The sequence below is a fragment of the Phyllobates terribilis genome, unplaced genomic scaffold (assembly GCF_046119375.1).
Source record: "Phyllobates terribilis strain yellow unplaced genomic scaffold, ASM4611937v1 Scaffold_236__1_contigs__length_3049075, whole genome shotgun sequence".
NCBI lineage: Eukaryota > Metazoa > Chordata > Amphibia > Anura > Dendrobatidae > Phyllobates > Phyllobates terribilis.
In genome coordinates, this window is record NW_027362996.1 from 914,051 (window position 1) to 933,203 (window position 19,153).

Below are 19,153 nucleotides of genomic sequence, written 5' to 3' on the forward strand. Positions count from 1 at the left end.
ATTAGTCTGTGGCATTCTTTTAAACTGTTGCTTATGGCGGTCTCTGTGAGCTTCTCAGTGACATTCAGCCATCCAGGTATCCCGCCTGCAGTAGACGGAATGTGGCAATGGAACGCTGGCTGCGCGTGTCATAATAGGCTCTGAGCCTTTATATACCTGCGCACAGCAGCAGCCACCTTCAGTCTGCTGCTGGACAGCCAGCAGCAGCAGCAGCAGGAGAGGTAATTAATCAGCAACCCTCCTGCTAAGGGTAGACAGCTGCTCGTTCCACCCCCCCCCGCCTTAATTGGTTCTCCTCCCTTCCAACGGTGTTGATGCGGGTGGGAACAGCCGGGGGTTGAGGGTACTGTGCTAAAAGAGGTGGAGTTATGCAGATCTAAAACGCGTGGATTGCAGCAGCAGCAAGCCGAAAAGTGCAGGCATGTGAGGGATCTAGAGGTTGACAGCATGTCTTCTTAACGGGAGTCCAGGTGGCCATCTCCACAAATGGACTTTTCAGAATCCTTGGGTGGCACCGTAGTCGGAAACCAATTCTGGTTATCGCTTCTCGGCCTTTTGGCTAAGATCAAGTGTAGTATCTGTTCTTATCAGTTTAATATCTGATACGTCCCCTATCTGGGGACCATATATTAAATGGATTTTTAGAACAGGGAGATGGAAAAAGAGCTTGCTCTGTCCACTCCACGCATTGACCTGGTATTGCAGTATCTCCAGGACCGGTGCACCCCTCCTTTAATGCAGTTTCTAAAATCAGAAAGAATTGAATTCAATGCTTTTTGTTCATTTTGCTTGTTTGTCGGATTTTGGGATGGACTCTTTGGCTTTGCTTTTCTTCTCCTCATTGGATTTTTCATGTTAAAAGTTGCAGAAGCCAGATGACAAGCTCATTTTGGTTCAACTTCAGCAACTGTGCATTGCATTGCCATGTAATGTAATGTAATGCAATGCTATCTATCTAGCTCTCCCTCTATACTTCCTTTTGGATAAACAGACATATTAGGCAAGCATTTTGGAGCTTTCACCTAAATAACTACAGGTGGTGAGATAAGCTGCACAATATAATTGACCTTTCAGTATATTGTTGCACACACACCATCTATTTAGCAAATGCCCTTGTTATCAACAGCAGCCTTTTAAACTCACCTGAGCTAACAGGTATGTGAGCTGGTTACTCTGCTGCGCTTAAAATTTCTTTTTTGGTTTGCTACAATGCCTTTTCTGAAACGTTGTCTCCCTCTGCTGGAACACTGACTTCTTTCATTTAATGCCTGCAGACTATAAAAGAGAAACCAACCCAAAAAGTTTGGTTGATTAGTCTGTGGCATTCTTTTAAACTGTTGCTTATGGCGGTCTCTGTGAGCTTCTCAGTGACATTCAGCCATCCAGGTATCCCGCCTGCAGTAGACGGAATGTGGCAATGGAACGCTGGCTGCGCGTGTCATAATAGGCTCTGAGCCTTTATATACCTGCGCACAGCAGCAGCCACCTTCAGTCTGCTGCTGGACAGCCAGCAGCAGCAGCAGCAGGAGAGGTAATTAATCATCAACCCTCCTGCTAAGGGTAGACAGCTGCTCGTTCCACCCCCCCCCCGCCTTAATTGGTTCTCCTCCCTTCCAACGGTGTTGAGGCGGGTGGGAACAGCCGGGGGTTGAGGGTACTGTGCTAAAAGAGGTGGAGTTATGCAGATCTAAAACGCGTGGATTGCAGCAGCAGCAAGCCGAAAGTGCAGGCATGTGAGGGATCTAGAGGTTGACAGCATGTCTTCTTAACGGGAGTCCAGGTGGCCATCTCCACAAATGGACTTTTCAGAATCCTTGGGTGGCACCGTAGTCGGAAACCAATTCTGGTTATCGCTTCTCGGCCTTTTGGCTAAGATCAAGTGTAGTATCTGTTCTTATCAGTTTAATATCTGATACGTCCCCTATCTGGGGACCATATATTAAATGGATTTTTAGAACAGGGAGATGGAAAAAGAGCTTGCTCTGTCCACTCCACGCATTGACCTGGTATTGCAGTATCTCCAGGACCGGTGCACCCCTTCTTTAATGCAGTTTCTAAAATCAGAAAGAATTGAATTCAATGCTTTTTGTTCATTTTGCTTTTTTGTCGGATTTTGGGATGGACTCTTTGGCTTTGCTTTTCTTCTCCTCATTGGATTTTTCATGTTAAAAGTTGCAGAAGCCAGATGACAAGCTCATTTTGGTTCAACTTCAGCAACTGTGCATTGCATTGCCATGTAATGTAATGTAATGCAATGCTATCTATCTAGCTCTCCCTCTATACTTCCTTTTGGATAAACAGACATATTAGGCAAGCATTTTGGAGCTTTCACCTAAATAACTACAGGTGGTGAGATAAGCTGCACAATATAATTGACCTTTCAGTATATTGTTGCACACACACCATCTATTTAGCAAATGCCCTTGTTATCAACAGCAGCCTTTTAAACTCACCTGAGCTAACAGGTATGTGAGCTGGTTACTCTGCTGCGCTTAAAATTTCTTTTTTGGTTTGCTACAATGCCTTTTCTGAAACGTTGTCTCCCTCTGCTGGAACACTGACTTCTTTCATTTAATGCCTGCAGACTATAAAAGAGAAACCAACCCAAAAAGTTTGGTTGATTAGTCTGTGGCATTCTTTTAAACTGTTGCTTATGGCGGTCTCTGTGAGCTTCTCAGTGACATTCAGCCATCCAGGTATCCCGCCTGCAGTAGACGGAATGTGGCAATGGAACGCTGGCTGCGCGTGTCATAATAGGCTCTGAGCCTTTATATACCTGCGCACAGCAGCAGCCACCTTCAGTCTGCTGCTGGACAGCCAGCAGCAGCAGCAGCAGGAGAGGTAATTGATCAGCAACCCTCCTGCTAAGGGTAGACAGCTGCTCGTTCCACCCCCCCCCCCCCCCGCCTTAATTGGTTCTCCTCCCTTCCAACGGTGTTGATGCGGGTGGGAACAGCCGGGGGTTGAGGGTACTGTGCTAAAAGAGGTGGAGTTATGCAGATCTAAAACGCGTGGATTGCAGCAGCAGCAAGCCGAAAAGTGCAGGCATGTGAGGGATCTAGAGGTTGACAGCATGTCTTCTTAACGGGAGTCCAGGTGGCCATCTCCACAAATGGACTTTTCAGAATCCTTGGGTGGCACCGTAGTCGGAAACCAATTCTGGTTATCGCTTCTCGGCCTTTTGGCTAAGATCAAGTGTAGTATCTGTTCTTATCAGTTTAATATCTGATACGTCCCCTATCTGGGGACCATATATTAAATGGATTTTTAGAACAGGGAGATGGAAAAAGAGCTTGCTCTGTCCACTCCACGCATTGACCTGGTATTGCAGTATCTCCAGGACCGGTGCACCCCTCCTTTAATGCAGTTTCTAAAATCAGAAAGAATTGAATTCAATGCTTTTTGTTCATTTTGCTTGTTTGTCGGATTTTGGGATGGACTCTTTGGCTTTGCTTTTCTTCTCCTCATTGGATTTTTCATGTTAAAAGTTGCAGAAGCCAGATGACAAGCTCATTTTGGTTCAACTTCAGCAACTGTGCATTGCATTGCCATGTAATGTAATGTAATGCAATGCTATCTATCTAGCTCTCCCTCTATACTTCCTTTTGGATAAACAGACATATTAGGCAAGCATTTTGGAGCTTTCACCTAAATAACTACAGGTGGTGAGATAAGCTGCACAATATAATTGACCTTTCAGTATATTGTTGCACACACACCATCTATTTAGCAAATGCCCTTGTTATCAACAGCAGCCTTTTAAACTCACCTGAGCTAACAGGTATGTGAGCTGGTTACTCTGCTGCGCTTAAAATTTCTTTTTTGGTTTGCTACAATGCCTTTTCTGAAACGTTGTCTCCCTCTGCTGGAACACTGACTTCTTTCATTTAATGCCTGCAGACTATAAAAGAGAAACCAACCCAAAAAGTTTGGTTGATTAGTCTGTGGCATTCTTTTAAACTGTTGCTTATGGCGGTCTCTGTGAGCTTCTCAGTGACATTCAGCCATCCAGGTATCCCGCCTGCAGTAGACGGAATGTGGCAATGGAACGCTGGCTGCGCGTGTCATAATAGGCTCTGAGCCTTTATATACCTGCGCACAGCAGCAGCCACCTTCAGTCTGCTGCTGGACAGCCAGCAGCAGCAGCAGCAGGAGAGGTAATTAATCAGCAACCCTCCTGCTAAGGGTAGACAGCTGCTCGTTCCACCCCCCCCCCCCCCGCCTTAATTGGTTCTCCTCCCTTCCAACGGTGTTGAGGCGGGTGGGAACAGCCGGGGGTTGAGGATAATGTGCTAAAAGAGGTGGAGTTATGCAGATCTAAAACGCGTGGATTGCAGCAGCAGCAAGCCGAAAAGTGCAGGCATGTGAGGGATCTAGAGGTTGACAGCATGTCTTCTTAACGGGAGTCCAGGTGGCCATCTCCACAAATGGACTTTTCAGAATCCTTGGGTGGCACCGTAGTCGGAAACCAATTCTGGTTATCGCTTCTCGGCCTTTTGGCTAAGATCAAGTGTAGTATCTGTTCTTATCAGTTTAATATCTGATACGTCCCCTATCTGGGGACCATATATTAAATGGATTTTTAGAACAGGGAGATGGAAAAAGAGCTTGCTCTGTCCACTCCACGCATTGACCTGGTATTGCAGTATCTCCAGGACCGGTGCACCCCTTCTTTAATGCAGTTTCTAAAATCAGAAAGAATTGAATTCAATGCTTTTTGTTCATTTTGCTTGTTTGTCGGATTTTGGGATGGACTCTTTGGCTTTGCTTTTCTTCTCCTCATTGGATTTTTCATGTTAAAAGTTGCAGAAGCCAGATGACAAGCTCATTTTGGTTCAACTTCAGCAACTGTGCATTGCATTGCCATGTAATGTAATGTAATGCAATGCTATCTATCTAGCTCTCCCTCTATACTTCCTTTTGGATAAACAGACATATTAGGCAAGCATTTTGGAGCTTTCACCTAAATAACTACAGGTGGTGAGATAAGCTGCACAATATAATTGACCTTTCAGTATATTGTTGCACACACACCATCTATTTAGCAAATGCCCTTGTTATCAACAGCAGCCTTTTAAACTCACCTGAGCTAACAGGTATGTGAGCTGGTTACTCTGCTGCGCTTAAAATTTCTTTTTTGGTTTGCTACAATGCCTTTTCTGAAACGTTGTCTCCCTCTGCTGGAACACTGACTTCTTTCATTTAATGCCTGCAGACTATAAAAGAGAAACCAACCCAAAAAGTTTGGTTGATTAGTCTGTGGCATTCTTTTAAACTGTTGCTTATGGCGGTCTCTGTGAGCTTCTCAGTGACATTCAGCCATCCAGGTATCCCGCCTGCAGTAGACGGAATGTGGCAATGGAACGCTGGCTGCGCGTGTCATAATAGGCTCTGAGCCTTTATATACCTGCGCACAGCAGCAGCCACCTTCAGTCTGCTGCTGGACAGCCAGCAGCAGCAGCAGCAGGAGAGGTAATTAATCAGCAACCCTCCTGCTAAGGGTAGACAGCTGCTCGTTCCACCCCCCCCCCGCCTTAATTGGTTCTCCTCCCTTCCAACGGTGTTGAGGCGGGTGGGAACAGCCGGGGGTTGAGGGTACTGTGCTAAAAGAGGTGGAGTTATGCAGATCTAAAACGCGTGGATTGCAGCAGCAGCAAGCCGAAAAGTGCAGGCATGTGAGGGATCTAGAGGTTGACAGCATGTCTTCTTAACGGGAGTCCAGGTGGCCATCTCCACAAATGGACTTTTCAGAATCCTTGGGTGGCACCGTAGTCGGAAACCAATTCTGGTTATCGCTTCTCGGCCTTTTGGCTAAGATCAAGTGTAGTATCTGTTCTTATCAGTTTAATATCTGATACGTCCCCTATCTGGGGACCATATATTAAATGGATTTTTAGAACAGGGAGATGGAAAAAGAGCTTGCTCTGTCCACTCCACGCATTGACCTGGTATTGCAGTATCTCCAGGACCGGTGCACCCCTTCTTTAATGCAGTTTCTAAAATCAGAAAGAATTGAATTCAATGCTTTTTGTTCATTTTGCTTGTTTGTCGGATTTTGGGATGGACTCTTTGGCTTTGCTTTTCTTCTCCTCATTGGATTTTTCATGTTAAAAGTTGCAGAAGCCAGATGACAAGCTCATTTTGGTTCAACTTCAGCAACTGTGCATTGCATTGCCATGTAATGTAATGTAATGCAATGCTATCTATCTAGCTCTCCCTCTATACTTCCTTTTGGATAAACAGACATATTAGGCAAGCATTTTGGAGCTTTCACCTAAATAACTACAGGTGGTGAGATAAGCTGCACAATATAATTGACCTTTCAGTATATTGTTGCACACACACCATCTATTTAGCAAATGCCCTTGTTATCAACAGCAGCCTTTTAAACTCACCTGAGCTAACAGGTATGTGAGCTGGTTACTCTGCTGCGCTTAAAATTTCTTTTTTGGTTTGCTACAATGCCTTTTCTGAAACGTTGTCTCCCTCTGCTGGAACACTGACTTCTTTCATTTAATGCCTGCAGACTATAAAAGAGAAACCAACCCAAAAAGTTTGGTTGATTAGTCTGTGGCATTCTTTTAAACTGTTGCTTATGGCGGTCTCTGTGAGCTTCTCAGTGACATTCAGCCATCCAGGTATCCCGCCTGCAGTAGACGGAATGTGGCAATGGAACGCTGGCTGCGCGTGTCATAATAGGCTCTGAGCCTTTATATACCTGCGCACAGCAGCAGCCACCTTCAGTCTGCTGCTGGACAGCCAGCAGCAGCAGCAGCAGGAGAGGTAATTAATCAGCAACCCTCCTGCTAAGGGTAGACAGCTGCTCGTTCCACCCCCCCCCCCCCGCCTTAATTGGTTCTCCTCCCTTCCAACGGTGTTGAGGCGGGTGGGAACAGCCGGGGGTTGAGGGTACTGTGCTAAAAGAGGTGGAGTTATGCAGATCTAAAACGCGTGGATTGCAGCAGCAGCAAGCCGAAAAGAGCAGGCATGTGAGGGATCTAGAGGTTGACAGCATGTCTTCTTAACGGGAGTCCAGGTGGCCATCTCCACAAATGGACTTTTCAGAATCCTTGGGTGGCACCGTAGTCGGAAACCAATTCTGGTTATCGCTTCTCGGCCTTTTGGCTAAGATCAAGTGTAGTATCTGTTCTTATCAGTTTAATATCTGATACGTCCCCTATCTGGGGACCATATATTAAATGGATTTTTAGAACAGGGAGATGGAAAAAGAGCTTGCTCTGTCCACTCCACGCATTGACCTGGTATTGCAGTATCTCCAGGACCGGTGCACCCCTTCTTTAATGCAGTTTCTAAAATCAGAAAGAATTGAATTCAATGCTTTTTGTTCATTTTGCTTGTTTGTCGGATTTTGGGATGGACTCTTTGGCTTTGCTTTTCTTCTCCTCATTGGATTTTTCATGTTAAAAGTTGCAGAAGCCAGATGACAAGCTCATTTTGGTTCAACTTCAGCAACTGTGCATTGCATTGCCATGTAATGTAATGTAATGCAATGCTATCTATCTAGCTCTCCCTCTATACTTCCTTTTGGATAAACAGACATATTAGGCAAGCATTTTGGAGCTTTCACCTAAATAACTACAGGTGGTGAGATAAGCTGCACAATATAATTGACCTTTCAGTATATTGTTGCACACACACCATCTATTTAGCAAATGCCCTTGTTATCAACAGCAGCCTTTTAAACTCACCTGAGCTAACAGGTATGTGAGCTGGTTACTCTGCTGCGCTTAAAATTTCTTTTTTGGTTTGCTACAATGCCTTTTCTGAAACGTTGTCTCCCTCTGCTGGAACACTGACTTCTTTCATTTAATGCCTGCAGACTATAAAAGAGAAACCAACCCAAAAAGTTTGGTTGATTAGTCTGTGGCATTCTTTTAAACTGTTGCTTATGGCGGTCTCTGTGAGCTTCTCAGTGACATTCAGCCATCCAGGTATCCCGCCTGCAGTAGACGGAATGTGGCAATGGAACGCTGGCTGCGCGTGTCATAATAGGCTCTGAGCCTTTATATACCTGCGCACAGCAGCAGCAGCAGCAGGAGAGGTAATTAATCAGCAACCCTCCTGCTAAGGGTAGACAGCTGCTCGTTCCACCCCCCCCCCCCCCGCCTTAATTGGTTCTCCTCCCTTCCAACGGTGTTGAGGCGGGTGGGAACAGCCGGGGGTTGAGGATAATGTGCTAAAAGAGGTGGAGTTATGCAGATCTAAAACGCGTGGATTGCAGCAGCAGCAAGCCGAAAAGTGCAGGCATGTGAGGGATCTAGAGGTTGACAGCATGTCTTCTTAACGGGAGTCCAGGTGGCCATCTCCACAAATGGACTTTTCAGAATCCTTGGGTGGCACCGTAGTCGGAAACCAATTCTGGTTATCGCTTCTCGGCCTTTTGGCTAAGATCAAGTGTAGTATCTGTTCTTATCAGTTTAATATCTGATACGTCCCCTATCTGGGGACCATATATTAAATGGATTTTTAGAACAGGGAGATGGAAAAAGAGCTTGCTCTGTCCACTCCACGCATTGACCTGGTATTGCAGTATCTCCAGGACCGGTGCACCCCTTCTTTAATGCAGTTTCTAAAATCAGAAAGAATTGAATTCAATGCTTTTTGTTCATTTTGCTTGTTTGTCGGATTTTGGGATGGACTCTTTGGCTTTGCTTTTCTTCTCCTCATTGGATTTTTCATGTTAAAAGTTGCAGAAGCCAGATGACAAGCTCATTTTGGTTCAACTTCAGCAACTGTGCATTGCATTGCCATGTAATGTAATGTAATGCAATGCTATCTATCTAGCTCTCCCTCTATACTTCCTTTTGGATAAACAGACATATTAGGCAAGCATTTTGGAGCTTTCACCTAAATAACTACAGGTGGTGAGATAAGCTGCACAATATAATTGACCTTTCAGTATATTGTTGCACACACACCATCTATTTAGCAAATGCCCTTGTTATCAACAGCAGCCTTTTAAACTCACCTGAGCTAACAGGTATGTGAGCTGGTTACTCTGCTGCGCTTAAAATTTCTTTTTTGGTTTGCTACAATGCCTTTTCTGAAACGTTGTCTCCCTCTGCTGGAACACTGACTTCTTTCATTTAATGCCTGCAGACTATAAAAGAGAAACCAACCCAAAAAGTTTGGTTGATTAGTCTGTGGCATTCTTTTAAACTGTTGCTTATGGCGGTCTCTGTGAGCTTCTCAGTGACATTCAGCCATCCAGGTATCCCGCCTGCAGTAGACGGAATGTGGCAATGGAACGCTGGCTGCGCGTGTCATAATAGGCTCTGAGCCTTTATATACCTGCGCACAGCAGCAGCCACCTTCAGTCTGCTGCTGGACAGCCAGCAGCAGCAGCAGCAGGAGAGGTAATTAATCAGCAACCCTCCTGCTAAGGGTAGACAGCTGCTCGTTCCACCCCCCCCCCGCCTTAATTGGTTCTCCTCCCTTCCAACGGTGTTGAGGCGGGTGGGAACAGCCGGGGGTTGAGGGTACTGTGCTAAAAGAGGTGGAGTTATGCAGATCTAAAACGCGTGGATTGCAGCAGCAGCAAGCCGAAAAGTGCAGGCATGTGAGGGATCTAGAGGTTGACAGCATGTCTTCTTAACGGGAGTCCAGGTGGCCATCTCCACAAATGGACTTTTCAGAATCCTTGGGTGGCACCGTAGTCGGAAACCAATTCTGGTTATCGCTTCTCGGCCTTTTGGCTAAGATCAAGTGTAGTATCTGTTCTTATCAGTTTAATATCTGATACGTCCCCTATCTGGGGACCATATATTAAATGGATTTTTAGAACAGGGAGATGGAAAAAGAGCTTGCTCTGTCCACTCCACGCATTGACCTGGTATTGCAGTATCTCCAGGACCGGTGCACCCCTTCTTTAATGCAGTTTCTAAAATCAGAAAGAATTGAATTCAATGCTTTTTGTTCATTTTGCTTGTTTGTCGGATTTTGGGATGGACTCTTTGGCTTTGCTTTTCTTCTCCTCATTGGATTTTTCATGTTAAAAGTTGCAGAAGCCAGATGACAAGCTCATTTTGGTTCAACTTCAGCAACTGTGCATTGCATTGCCATGTAATGTAATGTAATGCAATGCTATCTATCTAGCTCTCCCTCTATACTTCCTTTTGGATAAACAGACATATTAGGCAAGCATTTTGGAGCTTTCACCTAAATAACTACAGGTGGTGAGATAAGCTGCACAATATAATTGACCTTTCAGTATATTGTTGCACACACACCATCTATTTAGCAAATGCCCTTGTTATCAACAGCAGCCTTTTAAACTCACCTGAGCTAACAGGTATGTGAGCTGGTTACTCTGCTGCGCTTAAAATTTCTTTTTTGGTTTGCTACAATGCCTTTTCTGAAACGTTGTCTCCCTCTGCTGGAACACTGACTTCTTTCATTTAATGCCTGCAGACTATAAAAGAGAAACCAACCCAAAAAGTTTGGTTGATTAGTCTGTGGCATTCTTTTAAACTGTTGCTTATGGCGGTCTCTGTGAGCTTCTCAGTGACATTCAGCCATCCAGGTATCCCGCCTGCAGTAGACGGAATGTGGCAATGGAACGCTGGCTGCGCGTGTCATAATAGGCTCTGAGCCTTTATATACCTGCGCACAGCAGCAGCCACCTTCAGTCTGCTGCTGGACAGCCAGCAGCAGCAGCAGCAGGAGAGGTAATTAATCAGCAACCCTCCTGCTAAGGGTAGACAGCTGCTCGTTCCACCCCCCCCCCCCCCCGCCTTAATTGGTTCTCCTCCCTTCCAACGGTGTTGAGGCGGGTGGGAACAGCCGGGGGTTGAGGGTACTGTGCTAAAAGAGGTGGAGTTATGCAGATCTAAAACGCGTGGATTGCAGCAGCAGCAAGCCGAAAAGTGCAGGCATGTGAGGGATCTAGAGGTTGACAGCATGTCTTCTTAACGGGAGTCCAGGTGGCCATCTCCACAAATGGACTTTTCAGAATCCTTGGGTGGCACCGTAGTCGGAAACCAATTCTGGTTATCGCTTCTCGGCCTTTTGGCTAAGATCAAGTGTAGTATCTGTTCTTATCAGTTTAATATCTGATACGTCCCCTATCTGGGGACCATATATTAAATGGATTTTTAGAACAGGGAGATGGAAAAAGAGCTTGCTCTGTCCACTCCACGCATTGACCTGGTATTGCAGTATCTCCAGGACCGGTGCACCCCTTCTTTAATGCAGTTTCTAAAATCAGAAAGAATTGAATTCAATGCTTTTTGTTCATTTTGCTTGTTTGTCGGATTTTGGGATGGACTCTTTGGCTTTGCTTTTCTTCTCCTCATTGGATTTTTCATGTTAAAAGTTGCAGAAGCCAGATGACAAGCTCATTTTGGTTCAACTTCAGCAACTGTGCATTGCATTGCCATGTAATGTAATGTAATGCAATGCTATCTATCTAGCTCTCCCTCTATACTTCCTTTTGGATAAACAGACATATTAGGCAAGCATTTTGGAGCTTTCACCTAAATAACTACAGGTGGTGAGATAAGCTGCACAATATAATTGACCTTTCAGTATATTGTTGCACACACACCATCTATTTAGCAAATGCCCTTGTTATCAACAGCAGCCTTTTAAACTCACCTGAGCTAACAGGTATGTGAGCTGGTTACTCTGCTGCGCTTAAAATTTCTTTTTTGGTTTGCTACAATGCCTTTTCTGAAACGTTGTCTCCCTCTGCTGGAACACTGACTTCTTTCATTTAATGCCTGCAGACTATAAAAGAGAAACCAACCCAAAAAGTTTGGTTGATTAGTCTGTGGCATTCTTTTAAACTGTTGCTTATGGCGGTCTCTGTGAGCTTCTCAGTGACATTCAGCCATCCAGGTATCCCGCCTGCAGTAGACGGAATGTGGCAATGGAACGCTGGCTGCGCGTGTCATAATAGGCTCTGAGCCTTTATATACCTGCGCACAGCAGCAGCCACCTTCAGTCTGCTGCTGGACAGCCAGCAGCAGCAGCAGCAGGAGAGGTAATTAATCAGCAACCCTCCTGCTAAGGGTAGACAGCTGCTCGTTCCACCCCCCCCCCCCCCGCCTTAATTGGTTCTCCTCCCTTCCAACGGTGTTGAGGCGGGTGGGAACAGCCGGGGGTTGAGGGTACTGTGCTAAAAGAGGTGGAGTTATGCAGATCTAAAACGCGTGGATTGCAGCAGCAGCAAGCCGAAAAGTGCAGGCATGTGAGGGATCTAGAGGTTGACAGCATGTCTTCTTAACGGGAGTCCAGGTGGCCATCTCCACAAATGGACTTTTCAGAATCCTTGTGTGGCACCGTAGTCGGAAACCAATTCTGGTTATCGCTTCTCGGCCTTTTGGCTAAGATCAAGTGTAGTATCTGTTCTTATCAGTTTAATATCTGATACGTCCCCTATCTGGGGACAATATATTAAATGGATTTTTAGAACAGGGAGATGGAAAAAGAGCTTGCTCTGTCCACTCCACGCATTGACCTGGTATTGCAGTATCTCCAGGACCGGTGCACCCCTTCTTTAATGCAGTTTCTAAAATCAGAAAGAATTGAATTCAATGCTTTTTGTTCATTTTGCTTGTTTGTCGGATTTTGGGATGGACTCTTTGGCTTTGCTTTTCTTCTCCTCATTGGATTTTTCATGTTAAAAGTTGCAGAAGCCAGATGACAAGCTCATTTTGGTTCAACTTCAGCAACTGTGCATTGCATTGCCATGTAATGTAATGTAATGCAATGCTATCTATCTAGCTCTCCCTCTATACTTCCTTTTGGATAAACAGACATATTAGGCAAGCATTTTGGAGCTTTCACCTAAATAACTACAGGTGGTGAGATAAGCTGCACAATATAATTGACCTTTCAGTATATTGTTGCACACACACCATCTATTTAGCAAATGCCCTTGTTATCAACAGCAGCCTTTTAAACTCACCTGAGCTAACAGGTATGTGAGCTGGTTACTCTGCTGCGCTTAAAATTTCTTTTTTGGTTTGCTACAATGCCTTTTCTGAAACGTTGTCTCCCTCTGCTGGAACACTGACTTCTTTCATTTAATGCCTGCAGACTATAAAAGAGAAACCAACCCAAAAAGTTTGGTTGATTAGTCTGTGGCATTCTTTTAAACTGTTGCTTATGGCGGTCTCTGTGAGCTTCTCAGTGACATTCAGCCATCCAGGTATCCCGCCTGCAGTAGACGGAATGTGGCAATGGAACGCTGGCTGCGCGTGTCATAATAGGCTCTGAGCCTTTATATACCTGCGCACAGCAGCAGCCACCTTCAGTCTGCTGCTGGACAGCCAGCAGCAGCAGCAGCAGGAGAGGTAATTAATCAGCAACCCTCCTGCTAAGGGTAGACAGCTGCTCGTTCCACCCCCCCCCCGCCTTAATTGGTTCTCCTCCCTTCCAACGGTGTTGAGGCGGGTGGGAACAGCCGGGGGTTGAGGGTACTGTGCTAAAAGAGGTGGAGTTATGCAGATCTAAAACGCGTGGATTGCAGCAGCAGCAAGCCGAAAAGTGCAGGCATGTGAGGGATCTAGAGGTTGACAGCATGTCTTCTTAACGGGAGTCCAGGTGGCCATCTCCACAAATGGACTTTTCAGAATCCTTGGGTGGCACCGTAGTCGGAAACCAATTCTGGTTATCGCTTCTCGGCCTTTTGGCTAAGATCAAGTGTAGTATCTGTTCTTATCAGTTTAATATCTGATACGTCCCCTATCTGGGGACCATATATTAAATGGATTTTTAGAACAGGGAGATGGAAAAAGAGCTTGCTCTGTCCACTCCACGCATTGACCTGGTATTGCAGTATCTCCACGACCGGTGCACCCCTTCTTTAATGCAGTTCCTAAAATCAGAAAGAATTGAATTCAATGCTTTTTGTTCATTTTGCTTGTTTGTCGGATTTTGGGATGGACTCTTTGGCTTTGCTTTTCTTCTCCTCATTGGATTTTTCATGTTAAAAGTTGCAGAAGCCAGATGACAAGCTCATTTTGGTTCAACTTCAGCAACTGTGCATTGCATTGCCATGTAATGTAATGTAATGCAATGCTATCTATCTAGCTCTCCCTCTATACTTCCTTTTGGATAAACAGACATATTAGGCAAGCATTTTGGAGCTTTCACCTAAATAACTACAGGTGGTGAGATAAGCTGCACAATATAATTGACCTTTCAGTATATTGTTGCACACACACCATCTATTTAGCAAATGCCCTTGTTATCAACAGCAGCCTTTTAAACTCACCTGAGCTAACAGGTATGTGAGCTGGTTACTCTGCTGCGCTTAAAATTTCTTTTTTGGTTTGCTACAATGCCTTTTCTGAAACGTTGTCTCCCTCTGCTGGAACACTGACTTCTTTCATTTAATGCCTGCAGACTATAAAAGAGAAACCAACCCAAAAAGTTTGGTTGATTAGTCTGTGGCATTCTTTTAAACTGTTGCTTATGGCGGTCTCTGTGAGCTTCTCAGTGACATTCAGCCATCCAGGTATCCCGCCTGCAGTAGACGGAATGTGGCAATGGAACGCTGGCTGCGCGTGTCATAATAGGCTCTGAGCCTTTATATACCTGCGCACAGCAGCAGCCACCTTCAGTCTGCTGCTGGACAGCCAGCAGCAGCAGCAGCAGGAGAGGTAATTAATCAGCAACCCTCCTGCTAAGGGTAGACAGCTGCTCGTTCCACCCCCCCCCCCCCCGCCTTAATTGGTTCTCCTCCCTTCCAACGGTGTTGAGGCGGGTGGGAACAGCCGGGGGTTGAGGGTACTGTGCTAAAAGAGGTGGAGTTATGCAGATCTAAAACGCGTGGATTGCAGCAGCAGCAAGCCGAAAAGTGCAGGCATGTGAGGGATCTAGAGGTTGACAGCATGTCTTCTTAACGGGAGTCCAGGTGGCCATCTCCACAAATGGACTTTTCAGAATCCTTGGGTGGCACCGTAGTCGGAAACCAATTCTGGTTATCGCTTCTCGGCCTTTTGGCTAAGATCAAGTGTAGTATCTGTTCTTATCAGTTTAATATCTGATACGTCCCCTATCTGGGGACCATATATTAAATGGATTTTTAGAACAGGGAGATGGAAAAAGAGCTTGCTCTGTCCACTCCACGCATTGACCTGGTATTGCAGTATCTCCAGGACCGGTGCACCCCTTCTTTAATGCAGTTTCTAAAATCAGAAAGAATTGAATTCAATGCTTTTTGTTCATTTTGCTTGTTTGTCGGATTTTGGGATGGACTCTTTGGCTTTGCTTTTCTTCTCCTCATTGGATTTTTCATGTTAAAAGTTGCAGAAGCCAGATGACAAGCTCATTTTGGTTCAACTTCAGCAACTGTGCATTGCATTGCCATGTAATGTAATGTAATGCAATGCTATCTATCTAGCTCTCCCTCTATACTTCCTTTTGGATAAACAGACATATTAGGCAAGCATTTTGGAGCTTTCACCTAAATAACTACAGGTGGTGAGATAAGCTGCACAATATAATTGACCTTTCAGTATATTGTTGCACACACACCATCTATTTAGCAAATGCCCTTGTTATCAACAGCAGCCTTTTAAACTCACCTGAGCTAACAGGTATGTGAGCTGGTTACTCTGCTGCGCTTAAAATTTCTTTTTTGGTTTGCTACAATGCCTTTTCTGAAACGTTGTCTCCCTCTGCTGGAACACTGACTTCTTTCATTTAATGCCTGCAGACTATAAAAGAGAAACCAACCCAAAAAGTTTGGTTGATTAGTCTGTGGCATTCTTTTAAACTGTTGCTTATGGCGGTCTCTGTGAGCTTCTCAGTGACATTCAGCCATCCAGGTATCCCGCCTGCAGTAGACGGAATGTGGCAATGGAACGCTGGCTGCGCGTGTCATAATAGGCTCTGAGCCTTTATATACCTGCGCACAGCAGCAGCCACCTTCAGTCTGCTGCTGGACAGCCAGCAGCAGCAGCAGCAGGAGAGGTAATTAATCAGCAACCCTCCTGCTAAGGGTAGACAGCTGCTCGTTCCACCCCCCCCCCCCCGCCTTAATTGGTTCTCCTCCCTTCCAACGGTGTTGAGGCGGGTGGGAACAGCCGGGGGTTGAGGGTACTGTGCTAAAAGAGGTGGAGTTATGCAGATCTAAAACGCGTGGATTGCAGCAGCAGCAAGCCGAAAAGTGCAGGCATGTGAGGGATCTAGAGGTTGACAGCATGTCTTCTTAACGGGAGTCCAGGTGGCCATCTCCACAAATGGACTTTTCAGAATCCTTGTGTGGCACCGTAGTCGGAAACCAATTCTGGTTATCGCTTCTCGGCCTTTTGGCTAAGATCAAGTGTAGTATCTGTTCTTATCAGTTTAATATCTGATACGTCCCCTATCTGGGGACAATATATTAAATGGATTTTTAGAACAGGGAGATGGAAAAAGAGCTTGCTCTGTCCACTCCACGCATTGACCTGGTATTGCAGTATCTCCAGGACCGGTGCACCCCTTCTTTAATGCAGTTTCTAAAATCAGAAAGAATTGAATTCAATGCTTTTTGTTCATTTTGCTTGTTTGTCGGATTTTGGGATGGACTCTTTGGCTTTGCTTTTCTTCTCCTCATTGGATTTTTCATGTTAAAAGTTGCAGAAGCCAGATGACAAGCTCATTTTGGTTCAACTTCAGCAACTGTGCATTGCATTGCCATGTAATGTAATGTAATGCAATGCTATCTATCTAGCTCTCCCTCTATACTTCCTTTTGGATAAACAGACATATTAGGCAAGCATTTTGGAGCTTTCACCTAAATAACTACAGGTGGTGAGATAAGCTGCACAATATAATTGACCTTTCAGTATATTGTTGCACACACACCATCTATTTAGCAAATGCCCTTGTTATCAACAGCAGCCTTTTAAACTCACCTGAGCTAACAGGTATGTGAGCTGGTTACTCTGCTGCGCTTAAAATTTCTTTTTTGGTTTGCTACAATGCCTTTTCTGAAACGTTGTCTCCCTCTGCTGGAACACTGACTTCTTTCATTTAATGCCTGCAGACTATAAAAGAGAAACCAACCCAAAAAGTTTGGTTGATTAGTCTGTGGCATTCTTTTAAACTGTTGCTTATGGCGGTCTCTGTGAGCTTCTCAGTGACATTCAGCCATCCAGGTATCCCGCCTGCAGTAGACGGAATGTGGCAATGGAACGCTGGCTGCGCGTGTCATAATAGGCTCTGAGCCTTTATATACCTGCGCACAGCAGCAGCCACCTTCAGTCTGCTGCTGGACAGCCAGCAGCAGCAGCAGGAGAGGTAATTAATCAGCAACCCTCCTGCTAAGGGTAGACAGCTGCTCGTTCCACCCCCCCCCCCGCCTTAATTGGTTCTCCTCCCTTCCAACGGTGTTGAGGCGGGTGGGAACAGCCGGGGGTTGAGGGTACTGTGCTAAAAGAGGTGGAGTTATGCAGATCTAAAACGCGTGGATTGCAGCAGCAGCAAGCCGAAAAGTGCAGGCATGTGAGGGATCTAGAGGTTGACAGCATGTCTTCTTAACGGGAGTCCAGGTGGCCATCTCCACAAATGGACTTTTCAGAATCCTTGGGTGGCACCGTAGTCGGAAACCAATTCTGGTTATCGCTTCTCGGCCTTTTGGTTAAGATCAAGTGTAGTATCTGTTCTTATCAGTTTAATATCTGATACGTCCCCTATCTGGGGACCATATATTAAATGGATTTTTAGAACAGGGAGATGGAAAAAGAGCTTGCTCTGTCCACTCCACGCATTGACCTGGTATTGCAGTATCTCCAGGACCGGTGCACCCCTTCTTTAATGCAGTTTCTAAAATCAGAAAGAATTGAATTCAATGCTTTTTGTTCATTTTGCTTGTTTGTCGGATTTTGGGATGGACTCTTTGGCTTTGCTTTTCTTCTCCTCATTGGATTTTTCATGTTAAAAGTTGCAGAAGCCAGATGACAAGCTCATTTTGGTTCAACTTCAGCAACTGTGCATTGCATTGCCATGTAATGTAATGTAATGCAATGCTATCTATCTAGCTCTCCCTCTATACTTCCTTTTGGATAAACAGACATATTAGGCAAGCATTTTGGAGCTTTCACCTAAATAACTACAGGTGGTGAGATAAGCTGCACAATATAATTGACCTTTCAGTATATTGTTGCACACACACCATCTATTTAGCAAATGCCCTTGTTATCAACAGCAGCCTTTTAAACTCACCTGAGCTAACAGGTATGTGAGCTGGTTACTCTGCTGCGCTTAAAATTTCTTTTTTGGTTTGCTACAATGCCTTTTCTGAAACGTTGTCTCCCTCTGCTGGAACACTGACTTCTTTCATTTAATGCCTGCAGACTATAAAAGAGAAACCAACCCAAAAAGTTTGGTTGATTAGTCTGTGGCATTCTTTTAAACTGTTGCTTATGGCGGTCTCTGTGAGCTTCTCAGTGACATTCAGCCATCCAGGTATCCCGCCTGCAGTAGACGGAATGTGGCAATGGAACGCTGGCTGCGCGTGTCATAATAGGCTCTGAGCCTTTATATACCTGCGCACAGCAGCAGCCACCTTCAGTCTGCTGCTGGACAGCCAGCAGCAGCAGCAGCAGGAGAGGTAATTAATCAGCAACCCTCCTGCTAAGGGTAGACAGCTGCTCGTTCCACCCCCCCCCCGCCTTAATTGGTTCTCCTCCCTTCCAACGGTGTTGAGGCGGGTGGGAACAGCCGGGGGTTGAGGGTACTGTGCTAAAAGAGGTGGAGTTATGCAGATCTAAAACGCGTGGATTGCAGCAGCAGCAAGCCGAAAAGTGCAGGCATGTGAGGGATCTAGAGGTTGACAGCATGTCTTCTTAACGGGAGTCCAGGTGGCCATCTCCACAAATGGACTTTTCAGAATCCTTGGGTGGCACCGTAGTCGGAAACCAATTCTGGTTATCGCTTCTCGGCCTTTTGGCTAAGATCAAGTGTAGTATCTGTTCTTATCAGTTTAATATCTGATACGTCCCCTATCTGGGGACCATATATTAAATGGATTTTTAGAACAGGGAGATGGAAAAAGAGCTTGCTCTGTCCACTCCACGCATTGACCTGGTATTGCAGTATCTCCACGACCGGTGCACCCCTTCTTTAATGCAGTTCCTAAAATCAGAAAGAATTGAATTCAATGCTTTTTGTTCATTTTGCTTGTTTGTCGGATTTT

General features: G+C 45.3%; 15 non-coding genes across 15 annotated transcripts; all 15 read left to right on the forward strand.

Moving 5' to 3' along the window:
• The first annotated feature begins 539 nt into the window (after window positions 1–539).
• LOC141216324 (U2 spliceosomal RNA) lies at window positions 540–730 on the forward strand. The gene has a single exon (XR_012285361.1). It is a non-coding gene; the product is annotated as a U2 spliceosomal RNA (small nuclear RNA).
• A 1,119-nt stretch (window positions 731–1,849) lies between these two features.
• Window positions 1,850–2,040, forward strand: LOC141217251 (U2 spliceosomal RNA). The gene has a single exon (XR_012286119.1). It is a non-coding gene; the product is annotated as a U2 spliceosomal RNA (small nuclear RNA).
• Window positions 2,041–3,165: 1,125 nt separating this feature from the next.
• On the forward strand, window positions 3,166–3,356 carry LOC141216325 (U2 spliceosomal RNA). The gene has a single exon (XR_012285362.1). It is a non-coding gene; the product is annotated as a U2 spliceosomal RNA (small nuclear RNA).
• A 1,124-nt stretch (window positions 3,357–4,480) lies between these two features.
• LOC141217252 (U2 spliceosomal RNA) lies at window positions 4,481–4,671 on the forward strand. Its single transcript, XR_012286120.1, has one exon. It is a non-coding gene; the product is annotated as a U2 spliceosomal RNA (small nuclear RNA).
• A 1,120-nt stretch (window positions 4,672–5,791) lies between these two features.
• On the forward strand, window positions 5,792–5,982 carry LOC141217253 (U2 spliceosomal RNA). Its single transcript, XR_012286121.1, has one exon. It is a non-coding gene; the product is annotated as a U2 spliceosomal RNA (small nuclear RNA).
• A 1,123-nt stretch (window positions 5,983–7,105) lies between these two features.
• Window positions 7,106–7,296, forward strand: LOC141217254 (U2 spliceosomal RNA). The gene has a single exon (XR_012286122.1). It is a non-coding gene; the product is annotated as a U2 spliceosomal RNA (small nuclear RNA).
• Window positions 7,297–8,385: 1,089 nt separating this feature from the next.
• On the forward strand, window positions 8,386–8,576 carry LOC141217255 (U2 spliceosomal RNA). The gene has a single exon (XR_012286123.1). It is a non-coding gene; the product is annotated as a U2 spliceosomal RNA (small nuclear RNA).
• A 1,120-nt stretch (window positions 8,577–9,696) lies between these two features.
• Window positions 9,697–9,887, forward strand: LOC141217256 (U2 spliceosomal RNA). Its single transcript, XR_012286124.1, has one exon. It is a non-coding gene; the product is annotated as a U2 spliceosomal RNA (small nuclear RNA).
• A 1,125-nt stretch (window positions 9,888–11,012) lies between these two features.
• LOC141217257 (U2 spliceosomal RNA) lies at window positions 11,013–11,203 on the forward strand. Its single transcript, XR_012286125.1, has one exon. It is a non-coding gene; the product is annotated as a U2 spliceosomal RNA (small nuclear RNA).
• Window positions 11,204–12,327: 1,124 nt separating this feature from the next.
• LOC141217165 (U2 spliceosomal RNA) lies at window positions 12,328–12,518 on the forward strand. The gene has a single exon (XR_012286035.1). It is a non-coding gene; the product is annotated as a U2 spliceosomal RNA (small nuclear RNA).
• Window positions 12,519–13,638: 1,120 nt separating this feature from the next.
• On the forward strand, window positions 13,639–13,829 carry LOC141216563 (U2 spliceosomal RNA). The gene has a single exon (XR_012285591.1). It is a non-coding gene; the product is annotated as a U2 spliceosomal RNA (small nuclear RNA).
• A 1,124-nt stretch (window positions 13,830–14,953) lies between these two features.
• Window positions 14,954–15,144, forward strand: LOC141217258 (U2 spliceosomal RNA). The gene has a single exon (XR_012286126.1). It is a non-coding gene; the product is annotated as a U2 spliceosomal RNA (small nuclear RNA).
• Window positions 15,145–16,267: 1,123 nt separating this feature from the next.
• LOC141217278 (U2 spliceosomal RNA) lies at window positions 16,268–16,458 on the forward strand. Its single transcript, XR_012286146.1, has one exon. It is a non-coding gene; the product is annotated as a U2 spliceosomal RNA (small nuclear RNA).
• A 1,118-nt stretch (window positions 16,459–17,576) lies between these two features.
• LOC141216569 (U2 spliceosomal RNA) lies at window positions 17,577–17,767 on the forward strand. The gene has a single exon (XR_012285597.1). It is a non-coding gene; the product is annotated as a U2 spliceosomal RNA (small nuclear RNA).
• A 1,120-nt stretch (window positions 17,768–18,887) lies between these two features.
• On the forward strand, window positions 18,888–19,078 carry LOC141216564 (U2 spliceosomal RNA). Its single transcript, XR_012285592.1, has one exon. It is a non-coding gene; the product is annotated as a U2 spliceosomal RNA (small nuclear RNA).
• Window positions 19,079–19,153: the final 75 nt, after the last annotated feature.